Source organism: Acipenser ruthenus, chromosome 60 (genome assembly GCF_902713425.1).
Source record: "Acipenser ruthenus chromosome 60, fAciRut3.2 maternal haplotype, whole genome shotgun sequence".
In the NCBI taxonomy this organism is placed as follows: domain Eukaryota; kingdom Metazoa; phylum Chordata; class Actinopteri; order Acipenseriformes; family Acipenseridae; genus Acipenser; species Acipenser ruthenus.
This window is the reverse complement of record NC_081248.1, coordinates 2,331,159-2,347,058: the sequence shown is the minus strand read 5'-3', so window position 1 is coordinate 2,347,058 and position 15,900 is coordinate 2,331,159. Positions and strand designations below refer to the sequence as shown.

At 45.2% G+C, this 15,900-nt stretch overlaps 1 protein-coding gene across 1 annotated transcript in view; it reads left to right on the top strand.

Annotated features, from left to right (window-relative positions):
* Positions 1 to 15,900, top strand: part of LOC117409947 (voltage-dependent calcium channel gamma-7 subunit-like) — a 42,797-nt gene that overhangs the window by 20,321 nt on the left and 6,576 nt on the right. The window lies entirely within an intron of this gene.

Below are 15,900 nucleotides of genomic sequence, written 5' to 3'. Positions count from 1 at the left end.
TTTCCATACCCTCTCTCTCTCTCTCTCTCTCTCTCTCTCTCTCTCTCTCTCTCTCTCCCTCTCTCTCTCTCTCTCTCTCTCTCTCTCTCTCTCTCTCTCTCTCTCTCTCCCTCTCTCTCTCTCTCTCTCTCTCTCTCTCTCTCTCTCTCTCTCTCGTGTTGCATGCTGGGAGTGCAGGAGTTTTGAGTGAGCTGCTGGTGAGGTACAGGGGAATTTGTTTATTTATTATTTATAGACTGTTTTATTTACAGATTGCACTCAATTTAAATAGTTTTAAATGTTGTTTTGTTATATCTTGGTGTCCTTTTTAGGGCCATTATGGCCCAAAACGGGGGAGGGGGAGGGGGGAGGGGGAGGGGGAAGGGGAACCCCCCCCCCCCCCCATTTTCTTTTGAATCTTTGTCTCGTTGGCACGGGGTGAAGATAGTTACAGAGCAATACGTATCTGTGGAAGAATGTGTCCTTGCGGTGGGGAAGGTAGTCTCGCATGAATCGGGCAGTAGTAATTTTTTTAATAAATGAAATGCTTGTGAATAGAGTGGTAGAAGAGGGGGTTGTTATTAATGACACCTTCATCATTGTTCTGCCGCTTGCTTCACCTGTAAGCAGGATCACCATATCCAATGTTCCTCCGTTTATGAGGAATGTGTTTCTGGAGAAAGAGTTGCTGCAACATGGCACATTAATATCGCTGATAAAGCCTTTAAACCTTGGGTTTAAAGCACCGGAAATAAAGCATGTTATCTCTTTTCGGAGGCAAGTATCAATGATATTGAATGAACCGAATATGGTGATAAACACTGTTTTGAAATGTAATATTGATGGCAGTGGTTATAATGTATTTGTCACTTCTGAGGACATGAAATATTTTGTTTGTGGTAAAGTGGGGCACATGAGGAGAATGTGTCCTGATAGAGATAATGAGGGTCAGGAGAGAGAGGAAGCTGCTACTAACAACAGCGGGGATGAAGGGCCTGCACCACGGGAGGCGGCTGCAGGTTTAGCTGCGGCTGGTGGAGGAGAGGAGCAGGGGGGCTCGGCGTGCAGCGGGCACAGGTAGGGAGGTGGAGACTGAGGTAGAAGGAGAAACGGAGCCGGGCGCTGCAGCAGGTGCAGGTAGAGGTGTGGGGACTGAGGTAGAAAGAGAAACTAAGAGAAACGGAGCTGTGCGCAGGTAGAGAGATGGAGGTTGAAGCAGCGGCAGCAGGACAATCAGAGAAGGGCGAGAGTGCGGAAAATGAAGCGGTGATCGAGGAACAGCAGGGACAGGTGACAGTGCAAGAAGTTGAAGTGAAATCAGTAATGTAAATATTACTTTAGAGGAGGATAGTAATGAGAACAATGAGAGTGATTTTAAGGTTCCAAGGGAAAAGATGGTGAAGCAGGGGGAGGAAACAAAAAAGAAAAGTGTAGCAAAGAGACCGTTGGAGGAGGCTGTGCAGAGCCGGTCAGGGGAGAGGGCAGCTCGTCAGGCTCGGTTAAACATAGTGACGGTAGTGGATCAAGAGAGCGGGGGAGGAGAGTGAGAGGGAGGGGTATGTTTCAGATTCCTCCTATCTATCAGAGCCGAGTAGTCAGTTAGGGCAGAGGGGATATGATCCAGTTAAAATAGCAGAATTTTTGGATGCCACAAAGGGAAAAAGAGGGGTGAGAGTAGGGGACTACTTTCCAGACTTGGAGCTATTTGTAAGCATAGTGAAATCAATAGTTTATGACACGACTATGTGCCAGTTGAACAAATAACAGCGTTATCGATTTAAAAAAATTGCAACGAAAGTACGTAAACAGTTTATAAATAAAAAAATAAATAAAAAATGGATGTAACACTTTTTGTTTTTATATCTGTGTCACGGTTGTTTTTCTCGTGTATTGGGCTCTATCTCTTTTCATTATTATCTATGGATAATCTAATATTAGGCACGTTTAATGTTAATGGGACTAGGAGTGCACATAAAAGAGCATGTGTGTTAGAAAGCGTAAAAGAAAAGAAAATAGATGTGTCGTTTATCCAGGAAACGCACAGTGACTTAGATCATGAGTGTGAGTGGAAACAGGAGTGGACAGGAGAGGGTGTGTTTAGTCACAGTACAAACTTTAGTGCGGGAGTGGCAGTCCTGTTCTCAGAGAAATGTGCGGCTGATGTTCTCTCTTATCAGGAGGTGGTAGTGGGGAGGATGGTAAAAGTTAAAGCAAGGATTGATAAACATAGTTTTTGCTTTATAAATATTTACACTCCCAATGAGGGTAAAGAGAGAGTTGAGTTTTTTAAGATCTTAAAAAATACTTTATCAGAGTGTCAACCTGAAGATTATTTATTTCTTGGGGGGGATTTTAACTGTACAGAAGATGATGTTTTAGATCGGAATCATGCAGAGCCACACCCCTAGTCTGCTCGGGATCTTTCTGCTGACTTGAATAGTTTTGATTTGGTGGATGTGAGGAGGAATAAAAACGGTCGAGATAGGCAGTATACTTGGATGAGAGCCGGTGACACCATAGTATCGGGTGTATGTGTGTAAAGATCAGATACATTTTATTGAAAACTGTAAAATAATACCAAATAGGCTGTCAGATCACAGCATTATGTTGGTTAAAATGGTATTTCCTGATTCTAGAACGCACATTCCTTTTTGGCATTTTAATATTGGACTTTTGAAAGATGCTCATTTTATGAATTGTTTTAATTTTTGGGGGGGAAACTGGAAAGGAGAAAGGGCTATTTTTCCTACATGGAGGCAATGGTGGGATGTGGGAAAAATCCAAATTAAACAGTTTTGCCAAAATTATGCTAAGGATGTTGCTTTGAGCCGTAGTGAGGTGAAGAAGCAGCTGGAGGCTGATATTATGGGGTTAGTTGAGAGTTTGGAATCTCAGCAGAGCACAATGTTAATTGAGCAGCTCAGTCTAAAAAAGAAAATGTTACAGGAGCTGCTAGGCCTTGAGGGTGCAGGGGGGCGCTGGTGCGTTCTCGTTTTCAGCACATCAATGAAACTGATGCCCCATCACAGTACTTCTTTGGTTTAGAAAAAAGGGTAGCAGAGAGGAAACAGATTATTTGTTTAAAAACGGACTCTGGAGAAGAACTGTGGCAGGTGCTGTCCTAGTGATTTCTACAAGCAGCTTTACAGGGACTGCCACATGACCCCGAGGAGAGCAAGAGAGATCTTGAGGCTTCTTTCAGCCTGGAGGACCTGTTTACTGCCCTTGGGGGGCTGCATATTGGGAAGGCTCCTGGTATTGATGGGTTGCCAGTGGAGTTTTTTAAAGCTTTCTGGAGGAAATTGGGAGAGGATCTCTGGCAGGTGCTAGAGGAGAGCACCAGAGAAGGTCAGCTGCCTCTGAGTTGCCGGAGAGCTGTGTTGACTCTGCTGCCCAAGAAGGGGGATCTTTGTTGTATAAAAAACTGGAGGACAGTTAGTTTGCTATGTACGGATTATAATATCTTCTCAAAAGTAGTGGCCAACAGACTAAAGGAGGTGATGGGGCAGATAGTGCACAAGGACCAGACATATTGTATACCAAACAGGTCAATACATGATAATGTGTTTCTTGTTAGCGATATAATGGAGGCCTCCAAGTTGTTTGGGTTTGATGCTGGGATATCGCTGGATCAGGAGAAAGCCTTTGATCGGGTAGACCATGGATATCTCCAGAAAAGCCTAGGAGCTTTTGGATTTGATCCTGTTTTTAAATCTTATATTGTGCTCTGTTATAGCAACATCTTTAGTATACTGAAGGTAAATGGGGTTTTGAGCTCTCCCTTTCCAGTGTGCAGAGGGGTGCGTCAGGGGTGTCCCCTATCAGAGATGCTATATTCTCTAGCCATAGAGCCTCTAGTGCACAGACTACGTACTGTATTAACTGGAGTGGGGGTTCCTCAGGAACCAGTGAGAGGAACAGCTTATGCTGATGACATTACCATCTTTGTCACGGGGCAGCGTGATGTGCAGGAGCTGTGATGGTGTCAGAAGGCGTTCCAGAGGGCATCTTCTGCCCGTATAAACTGGGAGAAGAGTAGTGGCACTCTTCTGGGCCGCTGGCAGGGACAGGTGCCTCCTGTGATGCCGGGGGGCTTGCAGTGGAGGTGCGGCACAGTGAAGGTCCTTGGTGTTTTTGTAGGAACAGACAGAGCAGCTAGCCTGCAGAATTGGGAGGGGGTGGTGGAGAAAGTTAAAAAAAGGCTGCAAAAGTGGCACTGGCTGCTCCCTCAGCTTTCCTATTGGGGGAGAGTATTGATAATTAATAACCTCGTGGCTTCCATGCTGTGGCACTGTGTGGCCTGTGTGGAGCCTCCAGAATTAAAGGAAATTCAGAGTGAGTTATTGAAGTTCTTTGGAGACGGGCTGCACTGGCTTCGGCAGCACTGGAGGCTGTGTGGAGCCTCCAGAATTAAAGGAAATTCAGAGTGAGTTATGAAGTTCTTTTGGGACGGGCTGCACTGGCTTCGGCAGGGGTTATTGTATCTGCAACGGGAAGAGGGGGGGGGCAGGGTTTGATAGATCTGGCCAGCAGAGTGGCAGCGTTTAGGCTGCAGGCTTTGCAGAAACTTGTGTTTTCTCCAGAACCACTGAGCTGGAGGCCATTGGCCTTTGCTTCTCTGCGGAGTGTGGGGGGGTTTGGTTATGACAAACACATTCTCTTAATTGATATTGAGAAAGGACTGGATACATCCCAGCTCCCGCAGGTCTACTGTAGCATGCTGAAAGCATGGGGATTGTTTAAGGTAGAGAGGACTGTGGAGGTAGACAGTAGGCATTGGTGTCTAGAGGAGCCCCTGATAGGCAATCCAGCACTAAAACTGGAGGTGATGGATTCACAGAGTTTTGTCTCCAGGCTGGTGAGGGCAGGAGTGATGAAGCTAAGAGATCTGAGGGGCCCTGGGGAGGGATGGAGCAGCCCGGAGGAGGTAGCAGTGAGGCTGGGGCTGCGCTCAGTGAGAGTGGCTGGGGTGTTCATGGAGCAGCTCCGATCAGCATTGCCAGCACAGGCTGAGCAGAGGCTGGATGAGGAGGAGCTGAGTGTCAGTGAGATAGAGGAACCTTTCCCCTCGATAATAGTGTCCCCGAAAATGGGCACTCAGATCAGACCAGGAGCGTTGTTGGACCCCGCTAGGCTTGGGAGCTTTTCTTTCTCTGTGGCAGAGAAGAAAAGTCTGTACAGTGCATGTGTGAGGGTAAGGCACGCCCCGGCCCTGCAGGGGGTGCCAGACACACCATGGAGGGAGCACCTGGGGGTGGGGGAGGAGGTGTGGCTAGCATGGAGAGCTCTGTACAAACCCCAGATCCCAAAGAGATCGGGAGACTTACACTGGAGGATTATACACACCATCATTGCCGTCAAGTCATTCAGTTCTATCATTAATCCCGACACTTCAGAGTGCTGTCCTTTTTGTGGTGAGAGGGAAACTGTGTTCCATGTTTTTATGTCTTGCACCCGATTGAAACCTCTTTTTAGACAGCTGAGCTTTTTATTCCAAAGGTTATCTTTGTGTTTTAGTGAAGAGGTTTTTATTATTGGAGTGCAGTATAGGAGTTTTAGGTGTCAGGTGGCAAATTTTATTCTTGGGCAGGCTAAACTATCAATATTAAAGAGTAAGAAGAGCAGTGTGGAGTAGTGGTTAGGGCTCTGGACTCTTGACCGGAGGGTCGTGGGTTCAATCCCCAGTGGGGGACACTGCTGTTGTACCCTTGAGCAAGGTACTTTACCTAGATTGCTCCAGTAAAAACCCAACTGTATAAATGGGTAATTGTATGTAAAATAATGTGATATCTGTATAATGTGAAATAATGTATAATGTGATATCTTGTAACAATTGTAAGTCGCCCTGGATAAGGGCGTCTGCTAAGAAATAAATAATAATAATAAGAAAAGTGGCTGGGAATGAAAATATAAATCTGCTCAGTATTTTTAGTTTGTTGCTGGTTACTCGGATAAAACTAGAATGCAGTTTTTTTAAGATAATGAACAATCTGGAGAAGTTTGAAGTGTTGTGCTGTGTAGATAGTGCTCTTTCTGAAGTGAATGAAGAAAATGAGCTAGTTCTGTTTTTTTAAAAGTATTATAAATCTGTGATTGTGTGTTTTTATTTTTGTCTTTAGTGTTGATGTGTTGGGGAGGCTTGGGCTGATCCCTGGAGTCAGCAAAATAAATATTGTAAATTTGTAAAAAAAAAAAAAAAAAATGTTAATAAAGGAGTGTTAAAAGTCAACATCTTTCTCTCTTTCTCTCATGGAGGATTGTGGGATAGGAGTGTGGCTTGGTTTGCTTTTTGTTGTTGATTTACTTTATTATTATTATTATTATTATTATTATTATTATTATTTGTTTATTTAGCAGACGCCTTTCTCCAAGGTGGCTTACAGAGACTAGGGTGTGTGAACTATGCATCAGCTGCAGAGTCACTTACAACTACGTCTCACCCGAAAGACGGAGCACAAGGAGGTGAAGTGACTTGCTCAGGGTCACACAATGAGTCAGTGGCTGAGGTGGGATTTGAACCGGGGACCTCCTGGTTACAAGCCCTTTTCTTTAACCACTGGACCACACAAAAATACAATGTTTGGTTATTTAATTTTTGGGTTTTGTTTAAGTGTTTTGTGTGTGTGTGTGTGTGTGTGCGTGTGTGCGTGTGTGTGCGTGTGTGCGTGTGTGTGTGTGTTTGTGTGTGTGTGTGTGTGTGTGTGTGCGTGTGTGTGTGTGCGTGTGTGTGTGTGTGTGTGCGTGTGTGTGTGCGTGTGTGTGTGTGTGCGTGTGTGTGTGTGTGCGTGTGTGTGTGTGCATTTTTGTGTGTGTGCGTGCGTGTGTGTGCGTGTTTGTGTGTGTGTGTGTGTGCTTATGGCTGGTCAATGAGAGGCCTGACCCGCTGGCACAGCTGTCGCTGTGTCCTTGACAGCGGGGTGTTGGTGGAGGATTGCCTGCTTGCAGTGTGCACGGTATTGAGGGGGACAGGATCGTGTCTGCGTTCCAGATGAGGGTTTGCAATCTTTTTTAAAGAAATGCAGGATGCAGATAAACTTGTGCGTTTTGTAATGCAAGGAATTTTAGTGCACGTATCGCTCCTTGCTACACCCTTTGCAAAAGTAATTGTATTGAATGTACCCCCGTTTTTAAAGAATGACTTGCTGGAGAAGGAGCTGAGTAGGTGTGGGAAAAGCAGCTCTCCAATAAAGTCTATTCCCTTGGGGTGTAAAAATCCTCAATTAAATCATATAATGTCTTTTAGGAGACAAGTGTATATTTTATTAAATAACCCCAATATTAAAATAAATGTCACCTGACCATCACAGTAGAAGGAAGCTGCTGCATGGTGTTTGCAAGCACTGACACCATGCCCTGCTTCAAGTGCAGAGTACAGGGGCATCAGAGGAAAGACTTCCCGATGAGAGAGGCTGAGGCAGGGCAGGAGAAACAGGGAAAGGCTGGCAGGGGTCAGGGAGCACAGGAGTAAGAGCTGCAGCAGGATGGGGAGAACAATGAACCCAGAGCTGAAGAAATAATTCATTGAGGTAAATAAGAGAAATGGAGCTGGAGCGGAGCTCTGAGGCAGTCTCTCCAGATCACTGACTCTCTCTGCCCACCCGCCCTGAAGGAGCGAACGGTGCTGAGATTAAGGCTGCTAGAGAACTGGGGTCAGAGGGTCGGGGCTGCAGCGCTGCGGGGGAAAAGTCTCCTGCTGTGGGGTCTCCCAACTTGGACTCCGGGGGGAGAGACTTAAATTGTTCCTGTACTCTGCTAATGTGGCTTTAGAAAAGCCATTTTAAGAGAAACTGACCAACCAAAGCGGTACAGACTTAAAAAATTGTACAACAAGTAGTCAGGAGAGTGTTTAATACAAACACTAACACAGATTGAAATGGCCCAGTTTTATTACACTTTTATAGTTTTTGTTGTTGGGTTTCTTTTAATAGTTTTAAATAGTTTGACCTCCATGAAGAGAATCAAATCTCTTTTAATGTAAACGGCCGCAGACAGGGTTTTAAAGAGTGCAAGTCTTTGAGTTTTTAGATCAGAAGAGGGCGGGGGTGGTGCTGTTACAGGAGTCACACTCTGATAGCAGCAATGACACAGACTGGAGAGCCGAATGGAAGGTTGTGTTTTGAGCCATGGTTTTAATAATAGCACCGGGGTGGCTGTGCTTTTTGGACCTGGGTTGGGAGTGGGCATTTAAAACATAGAGGAGGTATTAAAAGGGCGGATTTTAAAAGTTACAGCAAAAACCTTTCCACAGCAATGTTTTTAGTGTTTTAAAAATGAACAGTGGGCTTAGCCGTCCTTTTCCAGTGTGCAGGGGCATCAGACAAGGTTGCTCCCTGTTAGGCATGTTGTACTCTGGACAGTGCCCTGCTCCTGTTAGGCTGTCAGGCTGGACAGTGCCCTGCTCCGTCTCTCCAGTAGCAGTGAAGGTGCCTGCCTGTGCTGAGGATGTGATTGTCCGCAGTAACCAGGACGTCCAGGTATTACAACAGAGCCTTGAGACATTCCAGGGGGCATCGTCAGCTTAAGATCAACTGGGCCAAGTGTGCCACGTTCCTGTCAGCCAGTTGGCAAGAGAGCAGCCCTCCAGTTTTGCCCCAGGTGCTGAGGTGGGAGAAGACAGGGTTGAAAGTTCCCGGTGTTTATCTGGGAACTGACTCTTATGTGGAGCAAAACTGGGACGACCTGGTAGACAAGGTGAGAGGGCAGCTTCAGAGCTGGCGGGGGCTGCTGTCTCGTCTGTCCTACAGAGGGAGGGTACTAGTAATCAACAACCTGGCTGCCTCCATGCTATGGCACAGATTCATGTGCCTGGACCCTCCCTAGGGGTTGGTAAAGGACATCCAGAAGATGTTTGTGGAGTTTTTTGGGGGGTGGGAGGCACTGGATGAAGCCAGCCATGCTGTAACTCACCCGAGATGAAAGAGGACAAGGGTTGGTTGGCATTCCAGCAGGGTAGCAGCCTTCAGAGTGATGATGGTGCAGAGGCTCCTGTACACTGGAGAGGAAGCTCACTGGAGGAAGCTGGCCTGCTTTTTCCTCAACAATGTGGGGGGCTGGGGCTGGGTTTAGGGAAGGATGTTTTTTTAATTGACCACAGCGTTCTGAACAGTTCAAACCTGCCTCTTTTTTATGCAAATTTGTAAAAAATTTTGAAGGATATTAAAGTAGATAGAGAAGTAGAGACTTTGGCTGGCCAGTGCCTGTTGGAGGAGCCTCTATTTTTTAACTTCTCCCAGCACTTGTGGACCAGGTTTGTGAAGGCAGGTGTGGTCAGACTGACCCACCTAATGTCTCCTGGGCTTTCTCGCTGGCTCAGTGCTGCTGAGCTGGGTGGCAGACTGGACTGGCGCTGCGAGAGACAGGATGGCAGGATGATGGCTGAGATCAGAGGCTCTCTCCCCCAGGGCTCAGAGAGGTCCTGAGGGAGGAGATGGACTGAGGACAGGGACAGAGTGAAGACACCAGTTTTCCAGCACTGCTGCTGTCTCCTGGTGAGGAGGAGGAGGAGGAGGAGGAGAGTTGCCTTGGATAAAGGTGTCTGCTAAATAAACAAATATTAATAATGATAATATTTTAGCCACAGGTAGGTTCCTTCACAGAGTGGACCCCAGCATCAGCCCTGCATGCAGTTTCTGTGGTCAGGAGGAGACAGTGTTTCATACATACAGAAACTGGAGCCACTGTTTCACCTCCTGATGGAGCTGCTGCAGGGGCTATGGGGTCGCATTCACAAAACAGATTTTTATTTTTAGCACCCCCTATAGTTTTAAATGAAGAAAATAAGAAAATGTATTATTATTAATTTTATCATAGGCCAGGCAAAACTGGCCATTTTAAAATCTCGCAAGAACCAGCTATCGGGGCAGGACTGACCAGTGCGGTCAGGCTGTTCAGAGTGCTCGTGGTCAGTAGGTTAAAGGTCGATTTCACCTACTTTATTGTTTTAGTAAAAGTACTAATTTTTTGTCATTTTACAGTGGTTGCTAGGTAGGCTTCGGCTGATCCCAGAGCCAGAGTTTGTCCTTTTAATTGTATTTTGCTTTTTTTTTTGTTTGTTTTATAATGTTTTTTTCACCATTGCATGGAATAAAGGACCATTAAAAGTCAAAAAGTCTCTCTCTCTCTCTCTCTCTCGCTCTCGCTCTCGCTCTCGCTCTCGCTCTCTCTCTCTCTCTCTCTCTCTCTCGCTCTCGCTCTCATGTCTCTCGCTCTCTGTCACGGGTTGATTGTGAGATTGTGGGCGGAGCTGGAAGAAGCAGTGGGGTAGTAGTGGAAACTGTTGAGCGAGTTTACAGATTATTTATTGAGTTTTATAATAAATAGTCTATTAATGTATGTATTTATTAATTTGTTTTGTTAAATTTGCTGTGGTTGTGTTTGTGCTGACTTCAGGGCTGCTCAGCTACAGCTATGGTGTCTCAGTCGGACGGAGCATGTCTGCTCGCTGGCACGGCTGTCGTGTGTACCTGACAGTGCGGTGTGGGTGGAGGATGCCTGCTCACTGTCAGTGAGGTGGTAGGGGGAGAGAAAATTGTGTCTGCATCTAGAATGAACAAAGGATTAGACAAACTGGTCCAGGAAGGGTTTGTGGTAAAAGGAGCCTTGGTGCAGGTGTCCCCCTTAGCAACGCCCGTAACTAAAGTTATTTTTTCTAATGTGCCTCCTTTTCTGAAAAATGAGTTGTTGGAGAGAGAGTTGGGTATATTTGGAAAATTCCTGATACAATGCACTGCTTCAAATGTGGAGGTCAGGGGCATCAGAGGAAAAACTGCCCAATGAGAGAAACTGAGGAAGGGCAGGAGGCAGGGGGAAAATCAGAGAACACGGGAGGAAGAGCCAGAGCCAGAGCCTTGGCAAACATATAAAGATATATATAAAACATAGAAGAGGCAGTCCCTTCAGACTGCAGGCTTTCTCAACCCACTTGCTCTGAAGGAGTGAGCGGGGAGGGGGACCGGTCTGAGGTGCCGAGGTCTGTGTCTGGGGGCCACGGTGCTGCAGGAATGGAATCCTGTTCAGACCTGGGGAGGAGTGGCAGCAGCTCTGGGTCTCAGCCTGGGGCAACGTTGCCTCCCTGTTCAGAGAGAGAGGAGCACGGCACTGAGTCTCAGCCCAGAGCTGATGTGACTCCATCTCCGTCCGACTCACAAACAGAAGCAGCCGAGGAGGTGGATTGGTAGAACAACAGCGAGCAAGAAGAAATGGAGACGGACGAGGCAGAGGCAGGTGAGATTTTGGACTCCTCGTTGAGCAGATCAGTGGATTTTTAGACTTGATGAAAGGTAGGAGGGGTGGATTTAAAAACTTTTTTCCCGGACCTTAAATTGTTTTTGTATTCTGCTGATATAGCCGCGAGAAGAGCTACATTAAAATAAATTGATCAGACAAAGAGATACAGGCTAAAAAAAAAAATAACACAAACTGTTAGGAAAGTTTTAAAAGACAAAATATAATTAATTTGATTTCTTTTAATATTAATGGGTGCATACAAAGCTTTAAGAGGACACAGTTATTTGAGTTTTTAGAACAGAAGAGGGTGTGTGTGTTGTTTTTGCAGGAAACACACATGACAGGAAAAATGAAAGTGACTGGACAGCGGTATGGGGAGGGCAGTGTGTGCTGAGCCACGGGTTCAGTAACAGTGCTGGTGTGGGTGTGCTGTTTACACCTGGCTTGGAAGCTGATGCTTTAGAAATAATTGAAGGGCTGCTTTTATGAGTGAAGGCTAAGACAGGCAAAAAAATATATATGATTGTATTAATATGTATGCTCCTAATAAGGACATCATTTTATTTTTGAATATTTTAAAGCAAACTCTTTTAACAGTTGAAGATGAACATTTGTTAATAATGGGAGGATATTTTAACTGCACACTAGATTTTAACAAAGGCAGAAATAGTGTAGAACCTCATCGCCCATCCGAGAGAGAGTTGGCCGCAATTTTAAGTCCAGTGACTTGGTGGACATCTGGAGCTGTCTGCGTCCCACCACTCACCAGTACACTTGGTAACATAAAATGTTAGACAGGCAGTACACAACAAGACAACACCTAAATATTTTTTCAATTGCAAAAATAATACCAGCCAGCCTGTCTGGCCATCACTGGATACTGATAACAGTTAGAATAACCAAAGAAACTCACAGGGCATGGGGCAAAGTGGTTAGGTGGATACAGGTGCAGGAGTGATGCAGTGCGTTGTTGTTGTTTTCTTTTATATCCAGGTCTGGTGACCAAACAATAATCCCCGGCAATACACAACAATGTGTCCTGCACGGGGTAAATAACAACGGGGTTTCAGTCCCAAATAATAAACACAATATACAGTATATCCACCCCAGAGTATACCAACACGTCACCAGTCCTGGGTGCGTGCAGTAGTGCTCGTGGTGGGTGATTCAAGTTTATTAGTGACAATAGTGCAGTGCAGTTCTGGGTTTGGTGCTGGCCCTTGACGACAGCTCCGGAACATGTTAGACGTCTAATAATAACAAACAAGATCAATTATAGACAAACAAACAAAACACTCACAATACGTATAATTCACAGGGTCTCTCACGGTCCTTTCAGGTTTCGAAACACAAATCAAAGCGAAGGAACAGATTGCGTCTCTCTGTCCCCTTTTTATGCCGTCACACATGACCCTTTGGTAAAAGAGTGCAGCCGCCCCTCCAATCTGCGACTGCCACATTGTTTCCCTTCCGGGTCAATGCGTTAATGTAACAGAGTTCCACCCCCTTTCTAGCTGGCCGACTTCCCTTGAACCCTGGGAAACAACTGTCAGCCTAGCCCGTCCAGGGAACTCTGTTCTCACTGCTTAGCTCCCTCACAGGTGGGGAGGGAGATTTACTACCAGGAATCATTGTATTTATGTACAGCAGCATACTGGCATTTCAATACAAAGTTGTTGCAGGACCTCACCTTCACACAGCAATTCAAAGATTATTGGTTAAATTGAAGAGAGCAAAGAAACCTGTTCAAAAACACGAGGCAGTGGTGGGATTTTGGAAAAACACAAGTAAGACTTTTTTGTCAGCAGTACACCTTGGGTCACTGGGTCACTGAACGCAACTGTGAAAGAGCGGGAGGAGGAAATCCTTCAGCTTGAGAATGAGCAGAGCACAGTGGCACAGGAGACCCTAAAGCAGCAGAGACAAGCCCTGGGCAAATTGCTAGAGAAGGTACGGGGGGCACAAGTGTGATCCCGTTTCATTGAGCTCCGAGACATGGACGCCCCCACAAGCTTCTTCTTTGGACTAGAGAAAAAGAGAGAGAGCAGCAAGTGGCTGACTTGTGTCCAACTGATCGGTGGTAGAGAGCTAATGGGCCAGGAGGAGATCAGCGTTGGAATTTTATACTGAACTGTTTTCCAGAGTGTGACCAGGCTGACACTAATACATTGTTACAAGGACTGTCCAGCTCGAGCCAGGAAGAGCAGGAGAGTCTGGAAACTCAGCTGTCATTCGAGGAATTGACCACTGTCACTATGCAGATGGCCAGTGGAAAAGCCCCAGGGATTGACAGACTGCCAGCTGAATTCTATCAGCACTTCTGAAAGGAGCTGGGGCCGGAGCTTCTGCTGGTGATGCAGGAGAGCCGGAGAGCTGCCGCTCAGAGATTTTTTTGATCTGATCATAATGGATGATTTTAATGTGGGGCTGCTCTCCATAGACCAAGAAAAAGTGTTTGATCTCGTTGACCACCACTACCTGCTTAAAACCCTGCAAGCCTTTGGGTTTGACCCTGTGTTCATTAATCATATTAAACTTTTATATAGTAATTATATAGACCGGCCAATTAAAAACAACATAAATATTATAATGAAAGTGTGACACCATCCCATAGAGATAACCACTGAAAAATATAGAGTAATTATTGGAAGACCAATTGCATGGATGTCTGTAGCCCAGAGCTAATTTTATGTTCCTTGTTATGCCTGTTGATTTATGGTGCATTGTATTTATGTGCGGTAGTATCTAATCTCCGCCATGAGGAGGCAAAGTGTCAACAACTATACTTTACAACCTATATAAACCCTACGGTTTTGCTGCAAGAGAGAGAGGAAAAATAGAGATGGAAAGAGCGTTGCATCATGGTCCCTTGAGGAGGAGAAGGATCAGAGAAGGACATTTGAAAAGTTACATTTATATATTGACAAATTGTTGTGTCGCTTTATCAGCAGAAACATGCGTATTACGTCCTGCTCCTGAAAATAAATCAGCCTTGGGATATCTTTTTTGATGTCTGTTTTTTTGGATTATTTTTTTAGGGGGTCGGATGGTTTTTCGTGATTTTCACCTGATGCCTCTACAGTGGAATAATCGTTTTCTTCAGCTCTGTTCGTGGATCTATTGTTCGGGACTGGGCAATCTTGCTTTGGCCCGGACCAAATCAAAACTTTGACAACCCGCTAATCGCACTTAACAAAACTGTTTTTAATAGTGTTTTCTTTTTTTTGTAAGTATCTTATTTCTTCTACTCATGAAAAGAAAACGCTATTAAATACAGTTTTGTTAAGTGCAATTAGTGGGTTGTCAAAGTTTTGATTTGGTCCCAGTCTTTATGTAAATTCTTGCTGGACTGTTCGCGAGACTGAGATATTGTGTGCTTTGCTCTGATAAGGGATATTGTCTGCATTGAACTCTGCTTAAATCCTAATTCAAATGTGTTTCAATTTTGTTGTTTCAGTCATGATTTGTGAGTGTTATGGTGTGTGAAGGAGTAGTGGGGGTTGTAACAAATATATACAGTACTGTGCAAACGTTTTAGGCAGGTGTGAAAAAATGCTGTAAAGTAAGAATGCTTTCAAAAATAGACATGTTAATAGTTTATATTTATCAATTAACAAAATGCAAAGTGAGTGAACAGAAGAAAAATCTACATCAAATCAATATTTGGTGTGACCACCCTTTGCCTTCAAAACAGCATCAATTCTTCTAGGTACACTTGCACACAGTTTTTGAAGGAACTCGGCAGGTAGGTTGGCCCAAACATCTTGGAGAACTAACCACAGTTCTTCTGTGGATTTAGGCAGCCTCAGTTGCTTCTCTCTCTTCATGTAATCCCAGACAGACTTGATGATGTTGAGATCAGGGCTCTGTGGGAGCCATACCATCACTTCCAGGACTCCTTGTTCTTCTTTACGCTGAAGATAGTTCTTAATGAATTTCGCTGTCTGTTTGGGGTCGTTGTCATGCTGCAGAATAAATTTGGGGCCAATCAGATGCCTCCCTGATGGTATTGCATGATGGATAAGTATCTGCCTGTACTTCTCAGCATTGAGGAGACCATTAATTCTGACCAAATCCCCAACTCCATTTGCAGAAATGCAGCCCCAAACTTGCAAGGAACCTCTACCATGCTTCACTGTTGCCTGCAGACACTCATTCGTGTACCGCTCTCCAGCCCTTCGGCGAACAAACTGCCTTCTGCTACAGCCAAATATTTCAAATTTTGACTCATCAGTCCCGAGCACCTGCTGCCATTTTTCTGCACCCCAGTTCCTGTGTTTTCGTGCATAGTTGAGTCGCTTGGCCTTGTTTCCACGTCAGAGGTATGGCTTTTTGGCCGCAAGTCTTCCATGAAGGCCACTTCTGACCAGACTTCTCCGGACAGTAGATGGGTGTACCAGGGTCCCACTGTTTTCTGTTCCCACTGGGTTCGATTACCTGTCTGTGTGGATCAGCAGCTGAAAGCAATCGGCTGTTCCAGCAGGCAGGTGGGCGTGTCTCAGCGGAGCGTCAGTATAAAAACATAGAGATCACTGTGATCGGGGCTGTTTTCACGGCACCTTTGATTTATAGTTTGTTGTATTGTGTTTTATTTTTAGTGTCTTTTACAGTCTTGTACCGTCCTCTGTGCGCTACCATCGCTGGTAGCGTCACATGACATTATGTTTGTTTTTTCTTTGTTTTGTGTGTTAATAA